The following is a 13569-nucleotide window of genomic DNA, read 5'->3' as shown; positions in this document are numbered from 1 at the left end:
AGAAGCCATACAATATTAATAAATAAACCTTACCCTTTGAGAAAAGGTAAGTCTTGCAAGCTGAGATGACCCTGTTCAAGGATGAGCCTAAAATCATCAAAGTGGACTCAAAATCCTTCATGTTCATCTTAGGGGATGTAAAGGGAAGATTTGAACTCGGGATAGTGGAGAGAGGGAAACGGTATTCTCCATTGATCAAGTTGAGTAAGGGAGACTGAACTGGCTTTTGCATTCCTTAGACCAATATTAAGAATGGAAGAAAAGAGCTGTCATGTGGTGATCTGCAGCAAAATGGGAGGTGTTTCAGGGCCAAGATGTGGCAAACTCAAGTGAGCAGATATCTGATCACTTCTGTTCTTTCAGAGGATGCTAGAAGATATTCTGATTTTTCTGGCAGGCTTTGAGTCTTTGACTGCTAGGGCAGGCAAGTATTGCTCTCAAAATCAGGTATTTGGGAGTCTTGGATCGGGTGAAGATGGCGAGAGGTCATGGCTGGGCAGCTCTAAGTCTGCTCCTAAGTTGTGTGGTGGGGGATCAATGGTTTCAGAAGATGTTAAACTTTCAGAGGTAGGTAAGAGCCCACTGAAAAGGGTGGGGATTCGATGTGGGTGCACATGGCAAGTGTTGACTCTATCTAAAATGGTAGACCTTAACAATGCTTGGTGGGATGTGGGAGATATATAAGATGACCTGTTCCAGAGCATGTGGAAGTGGAACTTTGGGCAACTAGCCATTGGAAGTCTTGCAGTGCTGTGAAGGTGGTGGATTTCAGTGACTTTTCTTGTTTGAGTTTTCATTGTCTTGGGTTATACAAAGAGTACTAAAGAATGGGAAAATAAGGCAAAGCCTTTTTATTGGGACGCGTGAGTTCCGATCACAGGATACTCCGATTTGGACTTTCAGCACAGTGAGTCTTGGGTTCAGCAGCTGGGAATCTGGGATGCCTGAGCACTTATGGCGGGAGAGAGGTTTTAAAAAAACAATAAATGTTTGTGGGGGCCTTATATTGGTGGGTGGAAGACATGGCATTGCACCAAAGTTTGAGGTGGCGAGAATTCTAACGAAAAATAGCTGCAAGTAGATGCTGTGTTATGATACACTGACTCTTTAATTTCAGGTAAAATACCCGTGTCAACATGATATGACACTGGTACAGATGTGAGATCCATGTCGAATATGCTTATATTGTATCAGATACAGTTATTTAGATGCATTATCTCTTTCTTTTTCTTTTTTTTATTTATTTCAATCACACATATTTTATCAAATATCTTTATTTCACTCTTTATCTTTTTCTTTATTTTTTAAAAATTATACTAGATAATAATATAAAATAAATTATGATAAAATAAAAAAATTTAAATTAATTTCCAACTCTAGTGACCAAAGAAGTGTTTTAACTCTTTCTTAATTTTTTTTTAAATTATAATAGATAAAATTTAAAGATGAATATAATAATTAACATCATATAAATTTTAAAATTAAATATAATAATTAATAGTTGCTTTAGCCTTATCACTTTCTTAATTTTTTAAAGTTATAATGGATAACATATAAGGTAAATTATGATAAAATAAATTTTTTAAATTAATTTCTAACTCTAGTGACCAAAGAAGTATTTTAACTCTCTCTTAATTTTTTAAAAAAATTATAATAGATAAAATTTAAAGATGAATATAATATATCTCTTTGTCATTTCCTATAAAAAATAAAAATAAAAAAAATAAAAAAATATATATATAATAATTCACATCATATAAATCCTATGTTGAAGCCGTGAAAACAAGAGGGAAAAAGTTTGGGGAGGCAGTGTGGCTTCAACTAGGGGAGGAAGAAGTGTCAAATGAAAGGAAATTCCTGGGACGATGTCTGGTGGGAAGATGGGGACAATCCTCAATGTTGGACCCAGATATGCAAGCTTTCGAAAGTTGGGGGAGATCTGTGTGGAATACTAAAGGAAGGGTGAAGTTTTCGAGGTTGGGAGGCCCTCTGTTGTTAATAGAGTTTGAGACTAAAGAAGAGGCAGAAAAGGTGTTGTTAAGAGGACATCGGTGGTTTAAGGAATCATTCTTGAACTTGGAAAGGTGGGACCCAAAGGTGGGGTGTTCTCTTAATGGCGAGAGGGATAAGAGTGTCTGGGTGAGAGTTGTGGGAATGTCGTTGCATTTTTGGAGTCAGGAGATACTCAGAAAAATCGGTGATTGTTGCGGGGGGTTCCTTGCAGTGGATGAAGACACTGCAAATTTTAAGGAATTAAAATGGGCCAGACTATTAGTGAGATCGGAAGGCTTAGAGTGGCCGAGCTCACTGCAAGTGGCAGTCGGGTCGGTCTGTTATTCATTACAACTATGGTGGGAGGTGAAACCAGGGCTGACGGCAGTGGTTCCGGCGACCAGAAACGAGATGGGCAACGAGCGAAAGGTTAGGGATGAAGGAGAAGGAGATTCACGCGCTGGTTTCAAAATGGCGAATGTACGGACACATGGAGAACCTGCAAAAGTGGACGTGCCGTGTGAAAATGGTGAAGGGGGATGCAGCAAAGGAAGCTGCGTTCTCTGAAGCGCTGTCGGAAAAAGTAGCAGATGGTGTCGGGTCCACAGTTAGCCAGCAAATAGCGTGGGGGAAGAAAACTATTTGCGGGCCTGGGAAATCCCTCGCGTTGGGCTGGCAAATGATGGTGGACTTGGGGCGAAGGCCCACGGAGAAGGGCCAAGTGACTGAAGGCCAGATAGAATTAATGAAAATGGGTCGACCCAAGTCTCCATCTTATAAAGACTCTGAGGTGGAGATGGATCGATCCAGAGAAGCTAGGGCTCCCGTCGGGGGATTGGGCGTCAGTGGAGAGCTTGAGGGGGAGATGATAGGATCTCAGATGGGGTCGCGTTCACCGGCCGTCAATCTCACAGTGTTCACCAACGAAGCCTTGATGGAGGAGGCGTCCAGGTACTCAGATCAATCTTCTCGTTCTCTGTCTTTTTTGGGGAAGCGGGAAATATCTCTTTCTTCTACTCCTTCTGGTCGAGATGGGGAAAGTGTAGCCATGGCTGGGGTCATCATTCAGAGTAGTAGCTCTGTTGAAGTTGGGGGAGCAGTTATGGGTCCTTTAAGGATGATATGGGCGGATGGAAGGGAGGCCGAGGTATTGGACAGTGCGGGTAGGGAAGCAGGGGTTTTCGGAGAGAAAACAGAGGGGGATACAGTTAGGACCATCCATGAGGATATGGAGGAGAGGGAAGAAGAGGAGGAACCTTGTTGGCAATCTAGTAGTTTGGCTAAGTTTAGCCGCTATATTGGAATGCCGACGGAGGGATTTGAAGGGGAAATTTTGTTATTACTGAAAAGAATGAAAGAAAGGAAGATTCAGAAAGGACAATTGGACGGTAGAAAAAGGAAAAAATTGAAGTCGTCCAAATTTGATAGAGAATTGAGGAAATTGGAATGGACAGTGAACTATATTGGAGAAGGAGGAGGAGAAGAAGGGGTAAGCACGTGCAGGTCTAAATGAAGTTCCGGATGCTCACTTGGAATGTAAGAGGGGCCAATAATTGTGACAAGAGGAAGGTTATAAAAGCTTTGATAAAGAAGCATAAGGTGGACCTGGTTTGCCTTCAGGAAACTAAGATCCAAGAAATGTCAAAGGGTATTATTTGCAGCCTAGGGGTGGGAAGATATCTTGACTGGGGGGCAGTGGACTCAAGAGGGGCAGCTGGTGGTATAGTGGTGTTTTGGGACAACAGAGTATTGGAATTGGTTGATATTCAAAAAGGTGTGTTTTCCATTTCCTATATTTTTAAGAACAGCGAGGACAGATTCATGTGGATGTTTACAGGGGTATATGGCCCAATTTTGAGGAGAGAAAGGGAGAGTTTTTGGGAGGAGTTGGGGGCCATTAAAGGGCTCTGGAATGGGCCATGGTGTGCTGTAGGGGATTTTAATGCCATCCTGAGTCCAGAAGAGCGCAACAGAAGGGGGAGACTGAATTCGAACATGAGAAGGTTCGTAGAAATCATTGAAGACTTAGAGTTAAAGGACGTGCCTTTAGTCGGGGGCCCCTTTACTTGGAATGGAGGGGTGAATAACCAATCCTTCTCAAGGCTGGATAGGTTCTTAATTAATGAGGGTTGGGACAACCACTTTGGTGACGTGCGGCAGTGTGTCCTTCCAAGGCCAGTCTCTGATCATTTTCCGATTCTGCTGGATGTAGGGGGTGGGAGAAGAGGCCCTTCCCCTTTTAGATTTGAAAACATGTGGTTGAAAGTGGAAGGTGTTAAGGAGCTTATGAAGTCTTGGTGGGAGGGGGGTAGATTCAATGGGTCAGCAAGCTTTATTTTGGCTGAAAAAATAAAAGTTCTGAAGGCTAAGCTGAAGGAGTGGAATAGAGACACATTGGGCAGGATTGAGCTCAGAAAAAATGCGGTGTTGGAGCAGGTTCAGTTTTGGGATGCAAAGGAGAAAATTAGCAGACTGAACTTGGAAGAGCTGGAAGCTAGGAAAGAAGCGAGGGAAGATTATAAAAAATGGGTGTTACTTGAAGAAATCAGTTGGAGGCAAAAATCTAGGTAAGTGTGGCTGAAAGAGGGGGACAGAAATACGGGTTATTTCCACAAAATGGCTAATGCTCATAGGAGGAGGAATAATGTGGACAGAATCAAGATTAATGGAGCTTGGTGCTTAGAGGAGAATGAAATTAGGGAAGGGATTGACAATGCTTTTAAGTTGCTGCTGTCCAGTTCGGGGGATTGGCGTCCTTCCATATCCGGGCTGCAGTTAGAGACTCTGGATCAGTTGGATGCTAGTACCTTGGAGAGCCCGTTCACGGAAGAGGAGGTGTACAATGCCTTGTTGAGTTGCAATGGGGATAAAGCTCCGAGACCAGATGGACTTTCTATGGCTTTTTGGCAGTTTGCTTGGGATTTCGTGAAGGCGGATGTGTTGTGTTTTTTCAAGGAATTCTATGAAAATGGAAAATTTGTGAAGAGCCTAAATGCAACTTTTTTGGTCTTAATTCCAAAAAAAGTGGGAGCTGAAGATTTGGGGGATTTTAGGCCCATAAGCCTGGTGGGAAGCTTATATAAGTGGTTGGCCAAGGTCTTAGCCAATAGGCTAAAAAAGGTGGTTGGAAAGGTGATCTCCAAGGCCTAAGGGGCGTTTGTGGAAGGGAGACAAATCCTAGACGCAGTGTTGATAGCCAATGAAGCCATTGATTCGACTCTGAAAAATAATGAGAGTGCCATCTTGTGTAAATTGGACATAGAGAAGGCCTATGATAATGTGGACTGGACTTTTATTCTCACAGTTATGCAGAAAATGGGTTTTGGGGAGAAATGGATCAGGTGGATAAAATGGTGCATCTCCACTGCAAGTTTTTCTGTATTGGTAAATGGAACCCCTACAGGCTTTTTCCAAAGCTCAAAGGGATTGAGGCAAGGTGATCCCCTTTCCCCTTATCTATTTGTTATAGCAATGGAGGTTTTTAGTGCTTTCTTCCAAAGGGTTGTAGAGGGAGGTTATTTATCGGGGTGTAGGGTAAAGGGGAGAAGTGACGAAGGGGTCCTTATATCCCATTTGTTGTTCGCCGATGATACTCTGGTGTTTTGTAAGCCGTCTCAAGACCACTTGACTTATCTTAGTTGGCTACTTATGCGGTTCGAGGCCGCTTCGGGATTGAGAATAAATTTGGAAAAAAGTGAACTCATTCCTGTAGGAAGGGTAGAGAATATGGATGACCTTGCTTGGGAGTTTGGTTGCAAAGTGGGTAGCTTGCCGTCCACATATTTGGGGATGCCTTTGGGGGCTTCTTTCAAATCAACATCAGTTTGGGATGGAGTGGAAGAACGCTTCCGTAAAAGGCTAGGAATGTGGAAGAGACAATACTTATCCAAGGGAGGGAGGACGACTTTAATTCGAAGCACGTTATCGAATTTACCAATCTATCTTATGTCTTTGTTGTGGTTACCGAGTGTAGTCAGACGGAGACTAGAAAAGATTCAAAGGGACTTCCTTTGGGGTGGGGGTAATTTGGAGCGAAAGCCTCATCTAGTAAGATGGGAGGTGGTGTGCTTAAGTAAGAAGAAAGGGGGCTTAGGGGTAAAAAACCTATCTATTCTCAACAAGGCTCTTCTTGCTAAATGGAATTGGCGGTTTGCTAATGAGAGAGAAGCCTTATGGAATCAAGTGATTAGAGGGAAATATGGAGAAGAGAGAGGGGGTTGGGCCTCTCGGGAAGTGAGAGAGGCTCATGGCTTGGGGTTGTGGAAAGGGATAAGGATGGATTGGGAATTAGTGAGCAATAGGATGGTCTTCATTGTTGGTAATGGTAGGAGGGTGAGTTTTTGGAGGGATAAATGGTGTGGGGATTCTCCTTTGTGTTCGTCCTTCCCGTCTCTATTTGCTTTGACTGTTGATAAGGAAGAAAGTGTGGCAGATGTTTGGGATTCCTTGGCGGAGGGGGGATGGGGGGGTTGGAATCCATGCTTTTTAAGAGCTTTCAATGATTGGGAGGTAGAGGAAGCATCAAGTTTTATGGAGCAGTTACATCGTAGTAGAGTTATTGAGGTTGTGGAGGACAGGGTATCCTGGACTGAAACTAAGAGTGGTAATTTCTCGGTTAAATCTCTATACTTGGCCATGGAAGCGGGGGGGTCGGCTCGGTTTCCTTCAAGCCTTATTTGGAATGCGAATGTGCAGCCCAAGATTAGTTTTTTTGCATGGGAGGCTACGTGGGGCAAAGCACTAACTTTGGACAAGGTGCAGAAAAGAGGATGGGCTTTGGCAAATAGATGTTTTTTGTGTCTTGAGAATGAGGAGACCATAGAACATCTCCTTCTTCATTGCTCAAGAACAAAGGTTTTATGGGATCTTCTTTTTACTGTTTTTGGGGTATCTTGGGTGTTGCCTTATTCTGCTAAGGAAACCCTTCTATGCTGGCATGGTTCTTTTGTGGGCAAAAAGCGTAAGAAGGTGTGGAGAGCGGCTCCTTTGCACATTTTTTGGGCGGTTTGGAAGGCGAGGAATCGTTTGGCCTTCAAGGATGATACGTTGTCAATTCAAAGATTGAAATACTCTTTTATTCTTTCTCTTTGGGCTGAAACAAAATTGTTCATAGTTGATTGCCCTCTAACTATAGCTAATTTTATTGATTGGATGGGCTCTAATTAAGGTTGTATGTTGGGGCTTTTTGTTTCTTTTAGTATTCTCTTGAAGGAGGGTGTATAAGTTTGTATTTCTTGAGCCGCCTTCTTGGTGTCTCTTTTTTTTTTCAATAGAATCTCTTTTACCTATCAAAAAAAAAAATAAATAAATAAAATAAAATTTAAAGTTAAATATAATAATTAATAGTTGCTTTAGCTTTATCACTTTCTTAATTTTTTGAAGTTATAATAGATAACATTTGAAGGTAAATAAAATAATTAGATAAAGTATAATAATAATTAATATAGATATTCAAAACTTGTGCATAATAAGAAATTAAATAGTAATCATATTAAATATGAACTATATTTTATCAATATCTAGTGTATTAGAAAATTATTATTACAAAATCAATATAAATTTTTAAAATTTTACACTATTCAAAGTTTACTAATAATGGTTGTTTCCTATCAAAAAGTTTACTAATAATGTAAAAAGTTTCCTATCCTAGTTAATGGGAATGCAAAGGGTTGGGTTAAGGCTTCTAGAGGTTTGAGACAGGGAGATCCTCTTTCTCCTTTCCTTTTTACTCTAGTAGCAGATATTCTAAGTAGGTTGATGATTAGAGCTGAGGAAACTGGGATAATTGAGGGTTTCCTTGTGGGGAGGGATAGGACTAGAGTGTCCTTGTTACAGTTTGCTGATGATACCATATTTTTCTCTAAAGCCTCTTTGGACCTTCTTCAAAACCTTAAGATTATCCTTTTGGTTTTTGGGCAAGTATCGGGTTTAAAAATCAACTTAGAAAAAAGCACCATTTAAGGTATTAACACTAGGCAGGAGGTGTTGTCTAGTTTGGCTTTGGTTTTGGAGTGCAGAGTGTCAGAGTGGCCTTTGTCTTATTTAGGCCTTCCTTTGGGAGGGAACCCAAAGACAATAGGCTTTTGGGATCCAGTGGTTGAGAGAATTTCGAGGAGGCTGGATGGGTGGAAAAAGGCCTATTTGTCTTTGGGAGGGAGGATTACTTTAATTCAGTCTTGTCTGTCTCACATCCCTAGCTACTTCCTCTCCCTATTTAAAATCCATGTATCTATAGCTTCAAAGATTGAGAAGATGCAAAGGGATTTTCTTTGGTCTGGGGCCGGGGAAGGGAAGAAAGATCACCTAATCAGATGGGAGGTTGTTAGTAGACCAAGGGAGATGAGAGGTTTGAGCTTTGGGAAGACTTCTATGAGAAATAGTGCCCTCTTAGGGAAATGGCTTTGGAGGTTCCCTAGAGAAAGGAGCGGTCTTTGGCATAAGGTCATTGCGAGTATATATGGGACACATCCTAATGGATGGGACGCCAACATGGTGGTTAGATGGTCTCACAGATGTCCTTAGAAGGCTATTGCTCAAGTTTTCCAGGAGTTCTCCCCTTTTGTCCGCCTAGTGGTGGGCAATGGGGAGAGAATTCGGTTTTGGGAAGATCTTTGGTGGGGAAACCAAACTTTGTGTTCTCAATTTACTGATCTCTACAGAGTTATTTCTGTGAAAAACCTCACTGTCTCAAATGTCCTTGGCAATTCCTTACCATTATCTTGGAATTTTAACTTCCGCCGCAATCTAACGGATTCAGAAATTGATCTCCTTCAGAGATTAATGTCCTCCCTTAATTTTGTGCTTCTTTCCCCTTCTTCATCAGACTCAAGAGTGTGGTCTTTGTCTTCATCAGGCTCGTTTTCAGTCAAATCTTTTATCTACGCCTTGTCAAAAGTTTCAAATCCTTTAATGTTCCTTCCGGCCAAGTTTTTATGGAGCTCAAAAGTCCCCTTCAAAGGTTAAGGCCCTCGCTTGGTTAGTAGCACATGGGAAGGTAAACACTAATGACAAGTTGCAATTGAGAAGACCCTACAAAGCCCTCTATCCTCAATGGTGCATTCTTTGCAAAGGACATGGAGAGTCGATTGACCACCTTTTTCTTCATTGTCCCATTACCATTGGACTTTGGCACAGGTTGTTCAATCTAGTAGGTGTGATTTGGGTCCCTCCAAGGAGCCTTGAGGACATGTTGGTTATTTCTTTTAAAGGCTTGGGGAACTCATTAAGAGGCAAGACACTTTGGCAAATTGCTTGCCTTACTTTGATTTGGATGGTGTGGCAAGAAAGGAACAATAGGATCTTTGAGGATAAAGGGAGAACGGAAGAGATGGTTTGGGATTTGATTCGGTTTTATTCTTCTCTATGGGCTTCTTGTACTAAAGCTTTTAGAGGAGTTCCTCTAAGCATTCTACAACTCAATTGGATTGGGGTTTGTGTTTCAAGAGTTTGAAGATTGATGGGGTTTCTTTTGTTTTTAGAGTTCTATTATTGGGTGTTTTTCCTTGGTATTTGTGTAGGAAGGAGCTCTCATCCTTCCCTTGGTTTTTTTCTCTTTCTTTTGTCTATTTTTTCTCTCCTGTATTTGTTCTTTTATTAATATAATCTTTTTCGTTTCTGATCAAAAAAAAAAAAAATATGGTATAATAGTGTTAAAAATATTTTCTCAGCATCTTATTAAAATAAAAATATATATATAATAAATAGGTTCTTCATACAATTAGTACTAACATCAAAGTAAAATAATTAAAATAGAAAGGATATAATAAATGTATTCTCCACCTACAATTAAACCATGTAGTATTATAGACGACCTATACTTTTCTATTCTTAATGTGCTTATTTTTAGTATTAATTTTTTTTATCAAAGCTTATATTTAGTGTTAATTTATATTCATTAATATCGTATCCAAGTACCCACACCCATAGTTAAGATCCTTATTAGCCAAATTCCTATGTTCTAAGATTTTGGATGCAAAGGATCCAACACGTATACATGTACTTACACCCAACACCCATACCCAAACCCATGTAACATAGGTGCCATGTAAGTGGATTGTGTTGGGGTTTGCTTCCCTCTACATTCCATTATGGTGGAGAAGTTCAATGTCATTCATGCCAGCGAGGACAATGACGATTGTGGAGACTAATCAATCACAAAGCAGGGTTGGTCGAGGAGCCATTCCAAACACCCCCTTGTGTGTTAGTAGAGGCCTAAGGGGGAAAGAATGAAACCATAGTGTGCCAGGAGGACAAGGATGGGAAGGTTGATAAGGACTTAACAGACTTTGCAAAGGCATTGTAGGAGGATAGGACCCATCTTGCCATCAACTTTAATCTAAAGTTTTCTTGTACCTCCCCAAGGGAGTCCCATGAAAGGTATGTGGCCCTTGTTATGAAGATGCTTGGTCAGTAGTTTTTTTGATAGGTAAAAAGCAAATATATTAAAAGCGCAAGAAAAAGTGCATGAGGTACACATGGACTATACAAAGAACACCAAAAAGCAATAGAAAGGAATTTTGTATGATCATCTGAAACAAGTTCTTCATGCATCAACACAACTGCCCTTCCGAGCAATAATGTGAGCCAGTGATGCATGTAATGAAGAGATCATTTATTATCTAAAGGACTGAATCATGGGGGATAGCTTATGCTTCTTCCGCATTGATTCCAAGTCCTTTGAGTTGAGGATTGATTGGACAAAGGATGGGGGTGAGGTTCAGATAATAGAGAAAGGCAAAGGCTTTCGGAGATGGATCAAAGCGAGGAGGGGGGTAGTGGCATGGTTTCTGAAGGCGTTGGAAGTATGCTGCAATTGGAGGGGGAAGAAGTCGTTCAAGGAAGATGCGATCGACCGAGGGAGGAGATACAAGATAGAAATGCGTCAAAATGAAGCTGGTCGCTTCCTTATGCTCTCTGTCCTTTCAGAGGATGATAGGAGATACTTCATTTTTATTCCAGAGGGTTTTGACCTTTTGGGTTGGGAATTCATTAGATGTAAGTTGAAGAAGTTAGCTAAAATTGGTGAGGTCTCTAAGAGTGGAACAGAGGCTTCTCGGCCTTTGGGAGGAGGGCATGGAGGGCATGGATTTTCTCTTGTTAGACCTGATTTAAGCTACGTGAATGCAACTAAGAGATTGGCAACAGGGGAAAGAAACAGGAGTGAAGAAGTGTGGATTGAAGTTGGAAATGAGGCCTACACCTCGAAGCTGAAAGATCTCAGCCGTTTTTTGGTGGGAAGATGGGATGTGGAGGATGAGAAGGGACCCGACTTAAGGGTGGTGGAGATTTGGGCTAACACCCAGTGGAGCTTCTGTGGTAAAGTGAGGGTAGCTGCATTAAGAGATGCATTGTTCCTTTTTGAATTTTCCAATAGGGGTGATGCTCAAAGAGTGCTACAGGAGGGGAGTCGCCTGCTCAAGGGGGTTCGCTTATCCCTAGACTGGTGGGCTCCAACTATGGGGTGTTCAAGAGTGGAGTTTCAGAGGGATGTTTCCTGGGTGAGAATCCCAGGGCTGCCTCTTCAGTTTTGGTGCATGGAGTTCTTCAAAAGAGTGGGGGATGCCTGTGGGGGTTTTGTTGATGTGGATGAGGAGACCAAAAAGTCTCACTACAGAAGGGGAGCTAGAATTTTAGTTAAAAACAATGGGAAGGAGGTGCCTGGAAGATTAGAGGTGATAGCTGGACTCGCCTCATTCTCTATTCCGTTGTGGTGGGAGGACTCGGTATGGTTCTCGGCACTTCAGGTTGCAGATGAACCAGTGAGCAAGGCGAGTAATGCTCCATCCGAACAGGGAGAAGGAGGGTGTGACCCACGTCCTAAGGAGCGAGTGAAAGAGATGCACTATGGAGGAGGAAATCCCGCTGCAGGTGTTGGCGATAGAGTGACAGGCTGGGAGATCCAGATTCCCGAGGATAAAGCTGGGAAAAAAGACGGGGGAGGTCTTGTTTCCCTGCAAGAGGAGACCGGGCTAGTGAAGGAGACGCCTGACGCAACAAAAGGTGGGACGGCTAAAGTGATTAGGAAGGACAAAATGAAGCTTTTTGAAAAAGGTAGATCTGTTAAGGCTGGAAAGGATGGGCCAAGCTCCAAGCGGGCTGAATTGGAGAACCAGCTGGGAGGGCCTGCCTGCTCTCGGATGCCCAGCTCCCACAGGGCCAAAAATCCTTTGAAGAAAGTGGTCTTGGGCTGCCTTAAAAGGGAGGGGAGATGGGCTGGGTCATTTAGGCCCAATAGTTCTTGGGAGCCCAGCACCCACAGGGCCCAAAGTCTTTTTAAGAGAATGGGTATGGGCTGCTTTAAAAAGGAGGGGAGATGGGTTGGGTCAACTAGGCCCAATAGATCAAAAGAAGGTATAAAAGGGTCAGCCCATGTATCAGTCCTAGGGCTCCCTTCCTCTGCTGCTAGGGAAAACAAGGAGGAGCTCCCGACGCTAAGGTGTACCAGGGATTTCTCGATGCAGGAGGCGCCGGCGCTGGGTCAAGATCGAAACGCCTCGCCGTGGAAGAGCTATACATCAGGTATGTACCCCATCTCGACTATTCTTGGGGGGGTCTCAGGGGAATCGTCTGGCCCTTCTTCTTCTTCTCCTTCTCTTCCCGGGATGGGGGATTCCATGGGGATCTCGCAGTCAAGGCAGCTTGAGGAGACGATTGAAGACCCCCTGGAGACCGAACTGCCGCTTTGCATGGTCCTCAAGGATGGACGTTCCTTCTCTCTGCCAGGTAATGAAGGGGCCAGTTGCCAAGAGGGAGGGATAGGGGCGGTATCCCTTCGGTCTCAAGAAGGTGAGGTCCAGACGCCACATCTTCAGATGATTGGAGTAGGAGAAAAGGAAAATGATAAATCCCCTTGGATAAATAAGAAATTCCTAGGCTTCTGCAAGTCGGTGGGGGTCTCGATTGAAGGTTTTGAGGAGGATATTTTGAGAATTCTCAAGGAGATTGAGAATAGGAGATGCTTCATCAGGAAGTCTAATGAGAAAAAAAAAGGCACATTGTCGGGTTCAAGGAAGGAAAGAGAGTTGAAGAAGCTCGTCAGCACCATTAACTATGATGGAGTAGCTGGAAGAGAGATAGAGGAAGGGGAGCTGGGAAGGCAAATGATCGTGGTTCCTTATGAAGCTTAGAGTATTGTCCTGGAATGTTAGAGGCATGCATGACCCAGATAAAAGGATGGTCATCAAGTCGATGGTGAGAAAACACAAGCAAGATCTGGTTTGTCTTCAGGAGACAAAGATGAAGGAAATGTCTGATAGGGTTATCAAGAGTGTGGGAATTGGGAGGAATTTAGGTTGGGTGTCTTTAGACGCTAGGGGTGCTGCAGGTGGGGTGCTAGTTATGTGGGATAAAAGAGTTTTGGAAGGGTTGGAGTTCGAAGTGGGGTCTTTTTCTATCTCTTGTCGTTTTAGAAATTGTGAAGAGGGCTTTGTGTGGGTCTTCTCTGGGTTATATGGTCCGAGCAAAGGAAGGGAGAGGAGGGAGTTGTGGGAGGAGTTAGCCGCAATCAAGGGGCTGTGGAATGATCCCTGGTGCATAGCAGGGGATTTTAATGTAGTGCGGTTCCCAGCTGAAACGAGC

General features: G+C 42.8%; 1 protein-coding gene across 2 annotated transcripts in view; it reads right to left on the bottom strand.

Moving 5' to 3' along the window:
- The window catches only part of LOC100262884 (2-oxoglutarate and iron-dependent oxygenase domain-containing protein CP2), a 53644-nt gene that overhangs the window by 21355 nt on the left and 18720 nt on the right, over positions 1-13569 (bottom strand). The gene's annotated exons all lie outside the window — the stretch shown is intronic.

This window comes from Vitis vinifera, chromosome 17 (genome assembly GCF_030704535.1).
Source record: "Vitis vinifera cultivar Pinot Noir 40024 chromosome 17, ASM3070453v1".
NCBI classification, from domain to species: domain Eukaryota; kingdom Viridiplantae; phylum Streptophyta; class Magnoliopsida; order Vitales; family Vitaceae; genus Vitis; species Vitis vinifera.
Note: the sequence above shows the minus strand (reverse complement) of the source record. Positions and strands in the feature narration are given on the sequence as shown.